The sequence below is a fragment of the Microcebus murinus genome, chromosome 3 (assembly GCF_040939455.1).
Source record: "Microcebus murinus isolate Inina chromosome 3, M.murinus_Inina_mat1.0, whole genome shotgun sequence".
Classification (NCBI taxonomy): domain Eukaryota; kingdom Metazoa; phylum Chordata; class Mammalia; order Primates; family Cheirogaleidae; genus Microcebus; species Microcebus murinus.
Window position 1 is genome coordinate 83,578,146 of NC_134106.1, and position 14,497 is coordinate 83,592,642.

The 14,497-nt window shown below is 44.9% G+C and overlaps 1 protein-coding gene and 1 long non-coding RNA gene across 2 annotated transcripts in view; both read right to left on the minus strand.

Annotated features, from left to right (window-relative positions):
* TGFBRAP1 (transforming growth factor beta receptor associated protein 1) overlaps positions 1 to 6,096 on the minus strand; it is a 56,740-nt gene extending 50,644 nt beyond the window's left edge. Inside the window, exon 1 of the mRNA XM_012737660.3 lies at positions 5,992 to 6,096. The gene's annotated coding sequence lies outside the window, so the exon portion shown is untranslated. The remainder of the gene's footprint in view (positions 1 to 5,991) is intronic.
* A 4,566-nt stretch (positions 6,097 to 10,662) lies between these two features.
* On the minus strand, positions 10,663 to 14,486 carry LOC105856152 (uncharacterized). Its single transcript, XR_001146976.2, has 3 exons — positions 13,890 to 14,486; positions 11,748 to 11,835; positions 10,663 to 11,657 (listed from the first exon to the last, which is right to left on the minus strand). It is a non-coding gene; the product is annotated as an uncharacterized LOC105856152 (long non-coding RNA).
* Between the last annotated feature and the right edge of the window lie 11 nt (positions 14,487 to 14,497).

The following is a 14,497-nucleotide window of genomic DNA, read 5'->3' on the forward strand; positions in this document are numbered from 1 at the left end:
TGTCTCAAAAAAAAAAAAAAAAAAAAAAAAATCCTGCAACCGAAAAAACACTGGTGAAATCCGAATACTGTGTACAGTTTGGTTAATAGCATTGTACTGATGCTAATGTATTCATTTTGCTCACTGAACTATGATCATATTAGATGTTAACAAAAGGGGAAGCTAGGTAAAGGTATTTGTGAACTCTATTTTTCAATTCTTCAGTAAGCCCAAATTACTTCAAAAGTTAAAAAGTAGTCATCGTATATTGGTTAATTATGTTGCCTTAAAGTAATCAAAAAAGAGAAGAGAGACCTGGAAATCTCCATCTCTACAGGAAAAGAGATGAGTATAGAATACAAAAAGGACAAGATTCAACTCATGTCCAGCAGGCCGACAGAAGGCTCCTATGGAGTGCCCTTGGAGCAATTTTATGACCTTTCTCATTGAGTCATTTTGGGACGTGATTTTTCTCCAGTTTAGTAACCTAGCTTAAAATTATAGGTATGAATACCTGTAAATTAAATTTTTCTTACTGAAAATTCATTTCCAAGAGGAGGGTTTGGGACTTTTGCTCATTTGAAATATTCTCATAGAGGGGCTCAGACTGGATTGGGAAGAATGTGAGCTGACTCTTGCTGGGTGCAGAAGCGGACAGGCTGTGAGCTCTGGGAGAAGTAGGCAGGTCAGAGCTCTGCTGGGGGCCCTCGGGCTAGGGAGGAGCAGAGCCCCTCCCTAAGGACCAAGGCCCTAGGGGTGGTGAAGGTGGGTGTGTTGCACAGCGGACATGCCCAGTATTAATCTGGGAATTCTTAGCTCTGCTCATGGCTTGGCCATTTCCAGGCTATCTTGGGGAAGTCACCTGGAGCCTCCGGACCTATCTCTTCTTCTGTTAAACAGGAATTTGGACTAGGCTGCATGCTCTCCTATACCATTTTCCAGCTCGTTCTAGGAAAAGAGGGAGGAAATGGAGGTCTAGAAAGGTGGAATAACCACAGCTAGTATGTGGAGAGCTGGGATTCCAGCCAAGCAGTCACTCCAGAGCACATGCTCCTAACTAGATGATGCCACACTGGCTCCTGGGGCAAAAGCTGGACACAGCTCTGGCTGACACCGGCTCCTTAAGAGAGCTGGAGCCTGCGTTTGGTAGGACACTGGGCAATCAATATAGTGATTTCCTTTCATTTTCACAATGATTCTAAGGGTGGGTATTATTATGGAGATAGACCTCCTGTGGCTTGCTCAAGGTTACATGGCTATGAGGTGAGGAAACAGGGCTTTGATCCTACTTTTTGTTTCTGACTCCAAGCCCATATTCTTCCCACTCAATTTTTTTTTTTTGCCCGGGCTAGAGTGGTGTGGTGTCAGCCTAGCTCCCAGCAACCTCAAAATCCTGGGCTCAAGCAATCCTCCAGCCTCAGCCTCCCAAGTAGCTGGGACTACAGGCATGTGCCACCATGTCTCGATAATTTTTTCTATATATTTTTAGTTGTCCAGATAATTTCTATTTTTAGTAGAGATGGGGTCTTGCTCTTGCTCAGGCTGGTCTCCAACTCCTGAGCTCAAACGATCCGCCTGCCTCGGCTTCAGAGTGCTAGGATTACAGGTGTGAGCCACCACACCCAGCCCTTCCCATTCCGTTGATTGAGGGGATAACTGTGATTTCAGATCCTCTCTTGGAATTCAGTTCTCCTGAACAAAGCAGCAACCTGAGCATGAGGCCACTATGGTACAAGATGACTGTCCTGCTGCCATAGCTCCTCCTGAGGGGATCCTGCCATCTGCAGGGCCCTTGCTTCCTCACTGTGAGTCTGGAAGAGTAATCCTATTATTCTACTTGCCCTGCTAAAATTCAGAGACATAACTGTAAACTTACAAATTTCTTCACTAACCTAGGAATCTATCGAAACAAGATATAAGCTTATGTGACATAAACTGCTCTTCCTGAGCTGCACCCTGTGCCGGCCCTACGTTCTTCTCTAAGTCCCTCAGCTATATGTTTAGTGACGCAATCTTGAAATCTGCCAGGAATCAACAATAAATGTGTTGCCTTGTGTCAAAGTCAAGCTTTCCCTCTTTTGAAAATTAAGATACTACTTGACAACCATTTCATGTTAACATCTGCACTCATGGGACAGAGACAGCAAAAGACTAGTTAGAGCACAATGAACCTGTTCCAATGACCTGCAAGAGTATCTAAAAAAGGCCAGGCGCGGTGGCTCACGCCTGTAATCCTAAGCACTCTAGGAGGCTGAGGCGGACGGATCACTGGAGGTCAGAAGTTTGAAATCAGCCTGAGCAAGAGGGAGACCCCATCTCCATTAAAAATAGAAAGAAATTAATTGGCCAACTAAAAATATATAAAAAAAATTAGCCAGGCACGGTGGCACATGCCTGTAGTCCCAGCTACTGGGAGGCTGAGGCAGGAGGATTGCTTGAGCCCAGGAGTTTGAGGTTGCTGTGAGGTAGGCTGATGCCATGGCACTCTAGCCTGAGCAACAGAGTGAGACTCTGTCTCAAAAAAAAAAAAAAAAGAGTATCTAAAAAAGAAAGAAAAAGGACAGCTAAGGTCTAACACCTAACTTGTCATCTTAATACTATCCCGCTGTATACCTATATATGACCTTTTCCTGGGCAATACTAATCTAAACATTATTTAAATAAATACAGACATATATACACACATACACAGAAATACATATGTATATATGCAAACACATAGATACCCCACATATATGGGGTGTGTGTATGTATGCTTATAGGAGATGTATATATGTATGTATACATAATATGCAACCTATAAAGAGTACTCACAATGACTGAGGTGAACATTCTACACATAATAGAAATCCTCATCCCCACAGACTGGGGACCAGCCTCCTCCCCTATTTCTCTCCCCAAGCCCCTTTAGATGGGGAGGGAAGAAGAGAAGGGAGGGGACCTGGCCCCCTCCTCAGGCATCTGGAGGGCCCTGCCCACATAGGCTTCACCCTTTCCTGCGGGCTCTCTCCTCGACAGATTTGTTAAAAATCAAACCCGAATAAAACTACAAATTTAATATGAAAACAAACAAAAAGAAATCCTATAAGAGTTACATCAACAGTTATAATTAAAGAAGGAACTTGAGAAGGGAAGGGAGAGGTGGAGAAGTGCAGAATCAGAATAAGGCATTTATTTCCTAACACTTGCTCAACACTGAACCTTCAGACAGCCACAAGGAATTATCGACTGCCTATAGAAACTCCACCGTCCATAGTAGCTAATCAGTTGGCCTCTTTTACATAATTTTTCTTAAATCTTTAATGTACTCAATAGCAGCTACTATTGATCGTCAGATCAAGAAAAGACTTTGATGTCCAATCATCTACAAGATTTCATAATTCATTTTTCATGAAGCACTCAATCTCATTTGGGGTAGCCCCAAGTTAAGCTGTTACTTCTGAATTCACTTAGTAGCTATGTATTTTCTCTGCCATCAAGATGAATTGTAAAGTACGGGCCAAATTATTCGGCAGTATCCAAACACCTGGCTGCCACAAATGATTACTTTAATGTATGAGGACTGGATTCTGCCCAAGATGAAGACGCTTAACCCATTAAGTAAAATTTCCTCGAGTTTTCTTTAAGGATCACAAATTTTTAATATCAGCATGAAAGAAGAAGCCATAATAACTTCATTTTTTTTTTTTTAACAGAAATGCCAGCTGCAAATGAGGCCTACAAAACACAGCATTTTTTAAACAGTGAGCTCGATGCTTTTAAACTCCTCACTGGAGCTGCCTAAACAAAGAATAGGCCCTTTACAAATCCCTGTCTGTGGGCCAGGCACTGTGGCTCAGGCCTGTAATCCTAGCACTCTGGGGGGCGGAGGCCAGGGGAACCCTTGAGCTCAGGAGTTCGAGACCAGCCTGATCAAGAATGAGACCGTCTCTACTAAAAATAGAAAAATTCACCGGGCATGGTGGTGCACGCTGGTAGTCCCAGCTACTGGTGAGGATGAGGCAGGAGGATGGTTTGAGCCCAGGAGTTTCCAGTTGCCCTGAGCTAGGCTGATGCCACAGCACTCTGCCTGGGTGACAGAGCAAGACTCTGTCTCAAATAAATAAATAACATTAAAAAATTAAAACAAATCCCTATCTGTGGAAGATTTAGGGTGAGGCTGAATCCATCCCAGAGCCTGCAGTGGTGAACAAGCTCTGCCCCCAACTCTAGGACCACAGGACTACCACTGACTATCAAGAGCAGAGTGAACGAAGGCTAGAGTATTGCCACACTCATATCACCCAGTTTAACTGTAGAAGACATACCTTGATGTGGACAGCAAATTAGAATTCAGAATCTACAGCAAGTCAAACTCCAGAGCAAAGCATGCACTGCATCAAAAATTACAGAGCATAAAAACCTGGCTTTTTCAGAGCTAAGGGAGATATGGCCCTACATCCTTACTGATATTTATTATATTAGCAATAATTTATCAAGCACCTACCCAGTGCCAGGCCCTGCGCCAGCATTCCAAACAAGTTTTCTTAATAGAATTCATGTACCTTTTCTAATATTAGCCCTATTTTGATTGAAGAAATCGAGACTCAGAATGCCCAGCCAACTGCCCAAGGGTCACATGAAGTGTCAAAGGCAGGATTTGAACCCACAGCCCCCCATTCATCACCACCATGGAGCACTGCGCCCACTTCACAGAGGGCCTGGGAAAGCCTAATTGTGGACAGGTGCCAGCAGATTCCAGTCAGTGGTCTTTCTGATGCCCCAGACTGTCTTTCACTATATACCAGAGGCAGCTGCAATGACTGCTGAGGCTGCTTGGCTGGCAGAAATGAGAGGAAAAAGAAAAGGAAGCAGCTGGCCAAATGTTCCTTCCTATCTGACCCTGGATCTGTGAGCCCTCAGTTGTCTACCAGGTTCCAGCTGACCAACAGAGAGAGAAGTATGTCCACCACAAGGGAGCAGTGGGCACCACAGCACCTCCACACTTGTTGGTTCTGACTCCAGGCAAGCAACTCACAGCACAGTATAATCCTTCTTGCATACCTTCTCAGTGTCTTAACCTGCCACCACAACCATGGCCACAGCTGCCTTCCTTCCCAAAGGACAAGGCACCTGCCCACAAGCAATTCATCAGTGATTACATACACCCCAATGCAGTTCATTAAGACATACTGTATGATCCCTAATCTCCCACTTCCAGCCCCCAGGTAGGGCTCAGAGCAGGCTGGGGGATTCTTGCTGAGGGTCACCCAACAGCCCTTAGGTGTAAGCAACGGGTAGGTGCAGACAACTGGACAGCTTCGGTCTTTAAAGTCAACCCAACGTAACACAGAAGCAAGTGGACGAACTTCTACCTGCACCTTCAGAAAGCAATGGAAAGGAAAAATCCCCTGGAGGTGTCAGCTTCCAGCCCCTGATCTGGTGCTAAAAACAGGGGTCAGGAACCCCAAGCACAGGCCTCTTCCCTGACAAATCCCTGTCGACTCTTCCAGTTCAGGGCAACAATTCCGGCCTGAGTGTGAACTGAACTTGAGCTCTCACATGCAAAGAGCTTGGGGAGCCCTCAATTACAGCGCCCAAACCATTCCATACAAGGGGTGGAGGCGCAAAGGGCACGGGAGTGCAGTCCTTCCTGGCCCCTCTCTCCATAAAACCCAAATCAAGGACGACGTCTCCGGATCTTCCCCTGCCCTGAACACACACACTCTTCACACACCACAACATACACACTTGCTGAGCCCACACTCGTGCACACCGCCCCATCCCACACAACGTGAACACTTACTTGCTCACCCCAGCAAGCACGCCGGCCCCCACAGTGTGTACCTGCCTTCGAGTCGCACGCCTGCACACCTGTACAGACACTTGCCCCCTCCACCTATGCATTCCTGCGCCCTACACCTGCCCGAGTGCACCCGCACCGGCTCGCCCCTCCGCCCCGCCCCGCCGCCTGTCCCCCGCCCTCCAGTCACCCTGTCCGCACCCCGCCAGGCCACCGCCCGCCGCACTCACCAGCGCCCGCGCTCGCCGCCCCGCGCCGCCCCGCGGCCTGGGGCCCCGACGCCCCGCTCCGGCCCGCCGCTCCAGGGCTGGCCCGGCCCCGCCGCCGCCGCTTCCCGTCACGTGGGGCGGCCGCCCGGCGCCGGCGAGGGCGGGAGCGCGACCGTGCCCGCGCCGCCCGCCGGCCTGCGCGCCCGCCCGGCCTCGCGCCGGGCCCAGGCCGAGGCGGGCCCCGCTCCGGGCCTCAGGGCCGCCATCTGTTCACGGGGACCCCCACAGTGCCTGGCTCGCGGGGCGGCCCGGGGATGCGGGGCGTTCATTCGGGGAAAGCGCCCACAACGCCGCCCGGCCCCCGGCGCGCGCTCAGTCGGCGCCAGCTCCGAGCGCTGCTGGGGTTAAGGTACCTTCTCCTCCCCGACCGGCGCGGCAGGCGCTCGGGCAATGCCTGCTGAATGAATGAATGAATGAATCCCGGTGATCGCCTGGCCCCGCCGCCACCTGACAGCGAGGGCTCGTGGCACCGACTGGCTGGCGGTGCTCCCGGCCGAGCTGGACCGCGCCTCGGGGACGGAGCCGCCCATCCCCCAGGCCCGCGGCTGGTCGGGCCGAGGCCCTGAGGAGCTGCCAGAGGGCAGGAGCGCATCTGCGTGGTGCACTTAGTCAAGGAGGCAGTCCTGGGACTGTTTCACCCACTCCTCCTAGGAGAGTCCGTCGATGGCTATTACTTTGAGTCAGCACACAATGAAGAACCAAAGGTTTCCATGAATCCAGAAACCGCTCTTCCATATATAATCAAAATCCAATTTCATGATGAAAGAATCGAAAAGCCCCCTCCAGAATTGGCAGTGCTCAATTATTAGCATATACAAAGCCAAGTTTTCCCTGTGATTTTCACTGACTTTAGAACCCAACTAATGACCTTTGGCCTCAGCTTTCTTCCAGCTTTGTTGTAAAACAAAGATGTCATCCCAGGTCTGAAGGCAGATACAGAGTCTACTCTGTGATCTTCTGTTATCATGGGGCAAAAAAACATGGACAAAGAAAAGTTAAAAAAAAAAAAAAAAGAAGAAAAAGAACTATCAAGAATTAATTTTCTGCAGCAAGAGGATCGGTTGAGGCCAGGAGTTCCAGACCAGCCTGAGCAACGTAGCGAGACCCCGCCTCTACAAAAACAAAAGTAAAAATTAGCTGAGCAGGCTGGCATGCGCCTGTAATCCTAGCTACTCAGGAAGCTGAGGCAGGAGGATCTCTTGAGCCTGAGAGTTTAAGGTTACAGTGAGCAATGTTGACAACATTACATTCTAGCTGGGGTGACAGAGTGAGACCCTGTCTCAAAAACAAATATGCCCTGGCCCCAGACAGTGCTGCTTCAGCTGGGACCCAGCGTCACTGGCTCAGGCTCAAGGTGGGGAACCCGTTTTCCAGCATTGTAGAGCTTTGACCAGCAATGGATCTTCAAGGACAAATAGTGCCAGTAGAGCCAGGGAGGGAGAAAGCACCAGAACAAATCCACCCCAGTCTCCTCATTTTACCCAGGCCTACGGAGAATGTGTGACTTATCATCAACTAAGCACTGACAAAGCTGGGCTTAGAATACACATTTGTGCTTTTCCATTTTAGTGCTCTACCACAGAGAGCTGCACCAGACTAGTTGCAGAGGTGACATATGACTGCCAGACACTGAGCTAAGTGCTTTACAGTGATCATCTCATATGCCTCAACATACCTTGGTAACTTAATAGGGTACCTTAATTTAAGTAGGGTAACTTAATTTCCCATTTTACAGAGGAGTTGACTGAGGCAATGAGAGAGAGGTTAATGACTTGTTCCAAATCCCATGCTAGTAAGAAACAGAGAAATTACAAGAATTCAGAATTCAACAACACAGTGATTTTTTAAAATATAAAATTAGGTTGTATTGGTTGAATAGTTTATGGAACAATCTTTGTGTCCCACTTTAGGTGATCTAGGAGTGAAAATGTATAATAACAAAAAAGATAATTCAGAAATAATTTACTTTATGAAAAGATTTACCATAGCATTCTTAGAATAGCAAGCTCCACATGTGCATGTTATTCTATCTAGAAACATCTTCTCTTTCTGGAACTTGCTAAGAAGTCTATGTCACAAATGACAGGCATCTATAGGTAAATGCCTATACTATAAACACGGGCATATTTGTACATAGACTAAATTCCTTGGATTGTTTCTACTGATTCTGTTTAAGAAGAAATATCAAAGTCATGGTTTTCAAATGAATTATCAACTTCATTTATTAATATTTATTAAATATTCCTTGGGCCCATACCAAACATGTTAAGAGTATTTTATAGAATGTGAAGATGTGTTCAAACAGAAGATTAATGAGATTAAGAGTTGTATAGATACAACTGAATGCTTTAATGGTTGCTGTCTACTACCAAAACTTAATGTCTTCATATTTCCACATAACCTGTGCTTCTCTCACTTCCTCACTGGGTATACACTCAGGAGGGCAAGCAGCATGGCCACTGTATTTTCTCCTGTATCTTGCTGCATGTAGAAAGCACTTAACCAATTTTTAAAAATTTTTGATGGTCAACATTGTTGAATATGATTATCTTTAAAAGAAGTTTTTAACACTGAGATTCTGTTATCCTGATGTATAAGCTCCTTTAAAACACACACATCTGGGATGCTTGGAGTTATTTTAGAATATGATGTTAAGCAGTTACATTTATGACATTTTTAAAGCAAACATAGCTTACTATGTGCCATATTTTAAGAGCTTTTACATGTATTAGCTCATTTAATCATATAAACATACACATTCATATACTTGAAATCTAGTTTCAGTAAAATGAACTTTTTGAATGGTTTGTTTATTTATTTATTTATTTATTGAGACTGTCTCACTCTGTTGCCTGGGCTAGAATGCTATGGCATCAGCCTAGCTCACAGCAACCTCAAACTCCTGGGCTCAAGCCATCCTCCTGCCTCAGCCTTCCAAGTAGCTGGGACTATAGGCACGTGCCACTGCGCCCCGCTAATTTTTTCTATTTTTAGTTGTTTAGCTAATTTCTTTCTATTTATAATAGAGACAAGGTCTTGCTTTTGCTCAGGCTGGTCTTGAACTCCTGAGCTCAAGCAATCCTTCTGCCTGGGCCTCCCAAAGTGCTAGGATTACAGGCTTGAGCCACTGCACCCAGCCTGAACTATATTATTCAAATCAACTATTTCTTGAGCAGGACCTATGTGCCAGGTACTTTGCCAGAGGCTGGAGGGGGATACTGAAATGAGGAAGACAGTCTCTGCCCTCAGGCAGCTTAATGTAGTACAGTGGCTTGTAAGGTATGGTTGCTAACCAGCAGTATCAGTATCACCTCCAAACCTGTGAGAAATGCAAATCCCTGTGCCCCCACCCCAAACCTTCTAAATCAGAAACTCTGGGGGTGGGGCCCAGCAAACTGTTTTTTTTACAAGCCTTCCAGGCGATTCTAATGCTCACTCAATTTTGAGAACCACTGGATTCGTGGGATATGGAAGAGAAATGCCACCCAACCAGATAACAAGGCAAAAAAATAATGTGCTATAGAGGTGTAGTGACAGGGGAACTCAGGAAGTATCTGAGGATTGGGAAAGATTCATTCATTTGTATTCATCTAGCACACACTTAATGTTTTGTCTCCTCAAAATTCATATGTTGAAACTTAATCCCCAAGGTGATGGTATTTGGAAATGGGGACTTTAGTAGGTGATTATAGTTCATGAGGATGGAGCCCTTATGAATGGGATTAGTGCCCTCATAAAAGAAGCCCAAGAGAGGCTGTTTGCCCTTTCCACCTTGTAAGAGGGAGCTACAAGGAATATTCTATGATGAATGAGCCCTCACCAGAGACTGAATCTACCAGTACCTTGATCTTGAATTTCCCAGCCTCCAGGCCTTTAAAAAAGAAATTTCTCTTGTTGATAAGCTACCTAGTCTATGGTATTTTGTTACAGCAGCCTGAAATGACTAAGAAAATGGATGTATAAGAAATCCAGCAGTTTAAATGCATTTTCATTATGATCTAGTTGTAAATGGAATGAGAAATGACAATTCATTCTTTTTTTTTTTTTCTTTCTTTCTCACCCCAGTTGATCAGGAGAGAAATGTCAATTTAAAAAAGTCGTCAATTAACTGTGAGGTTTTTTGTTTGTTTGTTTGTTCTTTTGAGGCAGAGTCTCACTCTGTTGCCCGGGCTAGAGTGCCGTGGAGTCAGCCTAGCACACAGCAACCTCAAACTCCTGGGCTCAAGGGATCCTACTCCCTCAGCCTCCCGAGTAGCTGGGACTAACAGGCATGCATCACTATGCCCGGCTAATTTTTGCTATATATTTTTAGTTGGCCAATTAATTTCTTTCTATTTTTAGTAGAGATGGCCTCTCGCTCTTGGTCAGGCTGGTTTCGAATGCCTGACCTCGAGCCATCTGCCTCAGCCTCCCAGAGTGCTAGGATTACAGGTGTGAGCCACCGCGCCTGGCCTTAACTGTGTTCTAAATAGCTAAAAATATAGGTCTAAATGTGAAGTACTGCTTAAACTGTTAACTTCAGTTTGAAGCTCCTTAATTGTATTTATGCTAAGGTATTTTTGATAACTAATACAATATTTGTAACATAAATATCTTAAATATTACACAAGAATCAGCATCCAGAATCCTCAGTATATATTTTATTCATAATGTATTCATTCCACAAACATTTTTTGAGCACCTACTAAGCACAAGCACTTTGTATGCTAGTGGCTCGGGGAAGGAGTCAAGGAAATGTATTAACCCTGCTCTAGAGGAACCTACCACCTAGTAATATTACCATATCAGGCAGGGCAGTGTTTGTTGGTTCCTCTTAGCTTTGTCCTTGTCAACTATAGCCACCAAATAAAAATGCTAATGAATAAAACCTCACAATCTTTAAGTGAAGTGAGAATCCTCACAATACTAAGCTTAAAATGTTTAGTGCCTTATGGCTACTATATAATGCTCACAGATAATACTGTGGTAAGAATGAGATTCAGTCTACAAACTCAAATATGTAATAAATAACATTTTTTTCTGTAACTGAAACTGATTTCTACTTAAAGGCGCCATTTAGCTGCAGTGACAATAATCTTATCAATGGGAGGGAAGATCTCTCCCTTTCCCCAGGGCTGTATCCAGGCTGGGATGATTTCTGAAGTGCCAAGATGAGAAGATGTCAGGTCCATGGGTCACTGGTTCCCACAGAAATTCTGAGATGTTCCTTGTCCACTCTGGTGTTTCGTTTTCAGTGTTTTGGTTTCAGGCTTGAGGGTTGGGGATATCCGTGGGTTCATTTGCATGCAGTGTGGCAGAAATCTCTGTGAGGTAACACTTCTGTTTAGACATATTTGAAGCATCACTATAGAACTTGTTAGAAATGCAAATTCAAGGGCCTCCCTACCAACCTAAGTCAGAAACTGACTAAAATGCCCTTAGCAGACTGCAAATTCTCCCAGGCTCCATTCTACAAAGGTGCTGCCCAGGAAGGAGTGGGCAGGCATTACCAAACAGCCTCTCCTTCCCTTGGACAGGGGAGGGACAGTGTACGAATCTCATTCTAGTTCTTCCCCTCTTAATCTTGATTTGTTGTTGTTGTCTCTGAGGATACTTCTTCTATCCTGAGATATAAGCGTCAGAGGCGCCTAAAATAATATAAATAAAATACATTTAGTTTTAAGTAAGGTAGTATTCTTACTCTGGGAAATACTGGGAGGGAAAAAAAAAGATCTTACCTGATACAAAACATTTTTGCAGATGAAGAACTTGAGGCTTCAGGTTATTGGTTCAGAAAACCACAGGGAGAAAGAGCACAGCAAGAACCTGTAACCACATTTTCAGACTATTAAACTCAAGATGTTTTCCTCTTATGCCACCATCCTGTCACCTCTCTCCTTTGATGACAATCAATAGACTACAATGTATCTCCATGTAGAGCCAACAGGAGAGGCATTTCACAGACCTTAGCTCCAATCCTCACAACACTAGCATTTTAATTTCCATCTCAGAGGTGAGGAAGTTACAGCTGGGGGAGAGACAATATATGTCCTAGATGAGTACAAGACCAAGGATTATAATCCATCTCTGTACCACTCCAAAGCCTGCCCTTTCTCTCCTTCCCTAGACTGTCTCCTTAGACGGAAAACTTTCTAATAACTAGCTACTGGTTCTTAAGCACTTATTCTGCACCACTGATCATTCTTTACAAGTGTTAGCACAGTATTTTCCTGAAGAGGGGACTGAGGCTGAGAGACTAATTCACCCAAAGGCTTGGTACAGCAGAATAAAATTTGAACTGAGGACTGCTTTCAAGCCCAGGATCCTTTCAAGGTAGCTGCTTTAACACTAAAACAATGTGCCTCCCTGTGAAGGAAATGGAGATAATAATACCAATTACACTAATCTCACTATTGTTATGAAAATCAAATCAGATTTTGGATATGGAGTATCATGATATTAATACCATGAAGCTAACATACTCAACTCCAACTTAGGACATTCAAATACTTGACTCAGCTCAGTTTTTTTTTTTTTGTTTGTTTTGTTTTTTTTTGAGACAGAGTCTCACTTTGTTGCCCAGGCTAGAGTGAGTGCCATGGCGTCAGCCTCGCTCACAGCAACCTCAATCTCCTGTGCTCAAGCGATCCTCCTGCCTCAGCCTCCCCAGTAGCTGGGACTACAGGCATGCACCACCATGCCCGGCCAATTTTTTTTTTTTTGTATATATATTTTTAGTTGGTCAATTAATTTCTTTCTATTTTTGGTAGAGACGGGGTCTCGCTCAGGCTGGTTTCGAACTCCTGACCTTGAGCAATCCGCCCGCCTCGGCCTCCCAAAGTGCTAGGATTACAGGCGTGAGCCACCGCGCCCGGCCTCAGCTCAGTTTTAAGACTGTTCAATTTGGAGTGAGTCATTTAATCTCTTTCAGATCAGCTTCCTTGTCACTAAAATGAAAGAACCAGACTGAGTAACTTTTAAGTTTCCTCCCAGCACTGACATTTAGTTTCTAGACATTCAGTAATATATATATGATTATGAAAAAAACACAGAAAGCCTCTCAGCTTTATCTTGCCTCCCCCCCCCCCCCAGGAGAGAGTCTTGCTTTGTTGCCAGGGCTAGAGTGCAGTGGCATCAGCCTAGCTCACAGCAACCTCAAATTCCTGGCTCAAGCAATCCTCCTGCCTCAATCTCCCAAGGAGCTGGGACTACAGGCATGTGCCATCATGCCTGGCTAATTTTTTGTTTGTTTCTATTTTTAGTTGCTCAGCTAACTTTTTGTTTTTAGTAGAGACGGGGTCTCACTCTTGCTGAGCTGCCTCTCAAACTCCTGACCTTGAGCAATCTTTCCGCCTTGGCCTCGGGGAGTGGGAGTGCTAGGATTATAGGCATGAGCCACCGTGCCTGGCCTAGCTTGTCTTTTTGACTCAGTATCTCACTTATTTTCTAGTACTCTTTCAAGGTTTATCTTTTGGCATCCTCAGAGTTGTATTTTTGTACACACTGTCATAATTTCCAATAAAATGATACACTATATAGGATGCAAATAGTAAGAATATTCAGAACATGTCTGCAATTTTAAGTTTTAAATGTGCAAACTATTTGGGGATGTACATTTCGCCTATGAATAATGTAAGAGGAGGCAGTAGACCATAATTGACACCTACAACAATTTCATTTAAAACGGTTACTGCGTTGTAGTTATTAATAAGTACAGAGAAAATTTACTTGACTTTTAGTTTTGCTACTTCCTCACTCTGTGATACTGAGAAACTGATCTTTTTTACACCGCTATTTCCTCACCAGAAAAACAGGCGTTTTAGTAATTTACACCTCAAAGCTGTTCTGAGAAATGAAATAATCCATGTAAAACACAGTACCTGGCACACAGTAAATCTCTAACAAACGTTTAGCTGATACTGCTGGCGTTTCCCAGCTGGTTATTATTTTCCACATATGAGCAGGTTAATTCAGAGTATTATTTCAGGAACAAATACTTGGATACCTACATGTCCAAGGCGTCGGGGTTACTGGGAATTAATTAACGTCTATGGCCTTACTGGGCTTACATTGTATAAAAGGCCGCTTAGGAGACAAAATATTTTTTTTTTTAAATATCGTTAAAAAAAGAAAGAACCAAGAGAATTTCAGACACCGCTAGTAGCATATTTAGAGTAACGTCTATGGGCCCCGCGCGCCGGATTCTTTCCCTCGAGACTGCCCCAGAAATCCCTTTGGCCTCTGCCACTAGACGTCATAGGAGGCGCGACCGATCGTAGCTGGATTCGCGAACTTCTCTCTTCTTTCTCTTCCTACAAAACTTGACAAGCCATTCGTTTCTTTGTCGGACATCCCTATCTCCTCTCCCACCCCCTGGAGTACTCGTCCGCAGGCGCAGGCAGTGGAACCCCCATCCAGATGGGAAAAGTGGGACAAGGGGCGCGGCACGCGGCGCATTCAGAGTGACGACACACTCCAGTCTCCACTT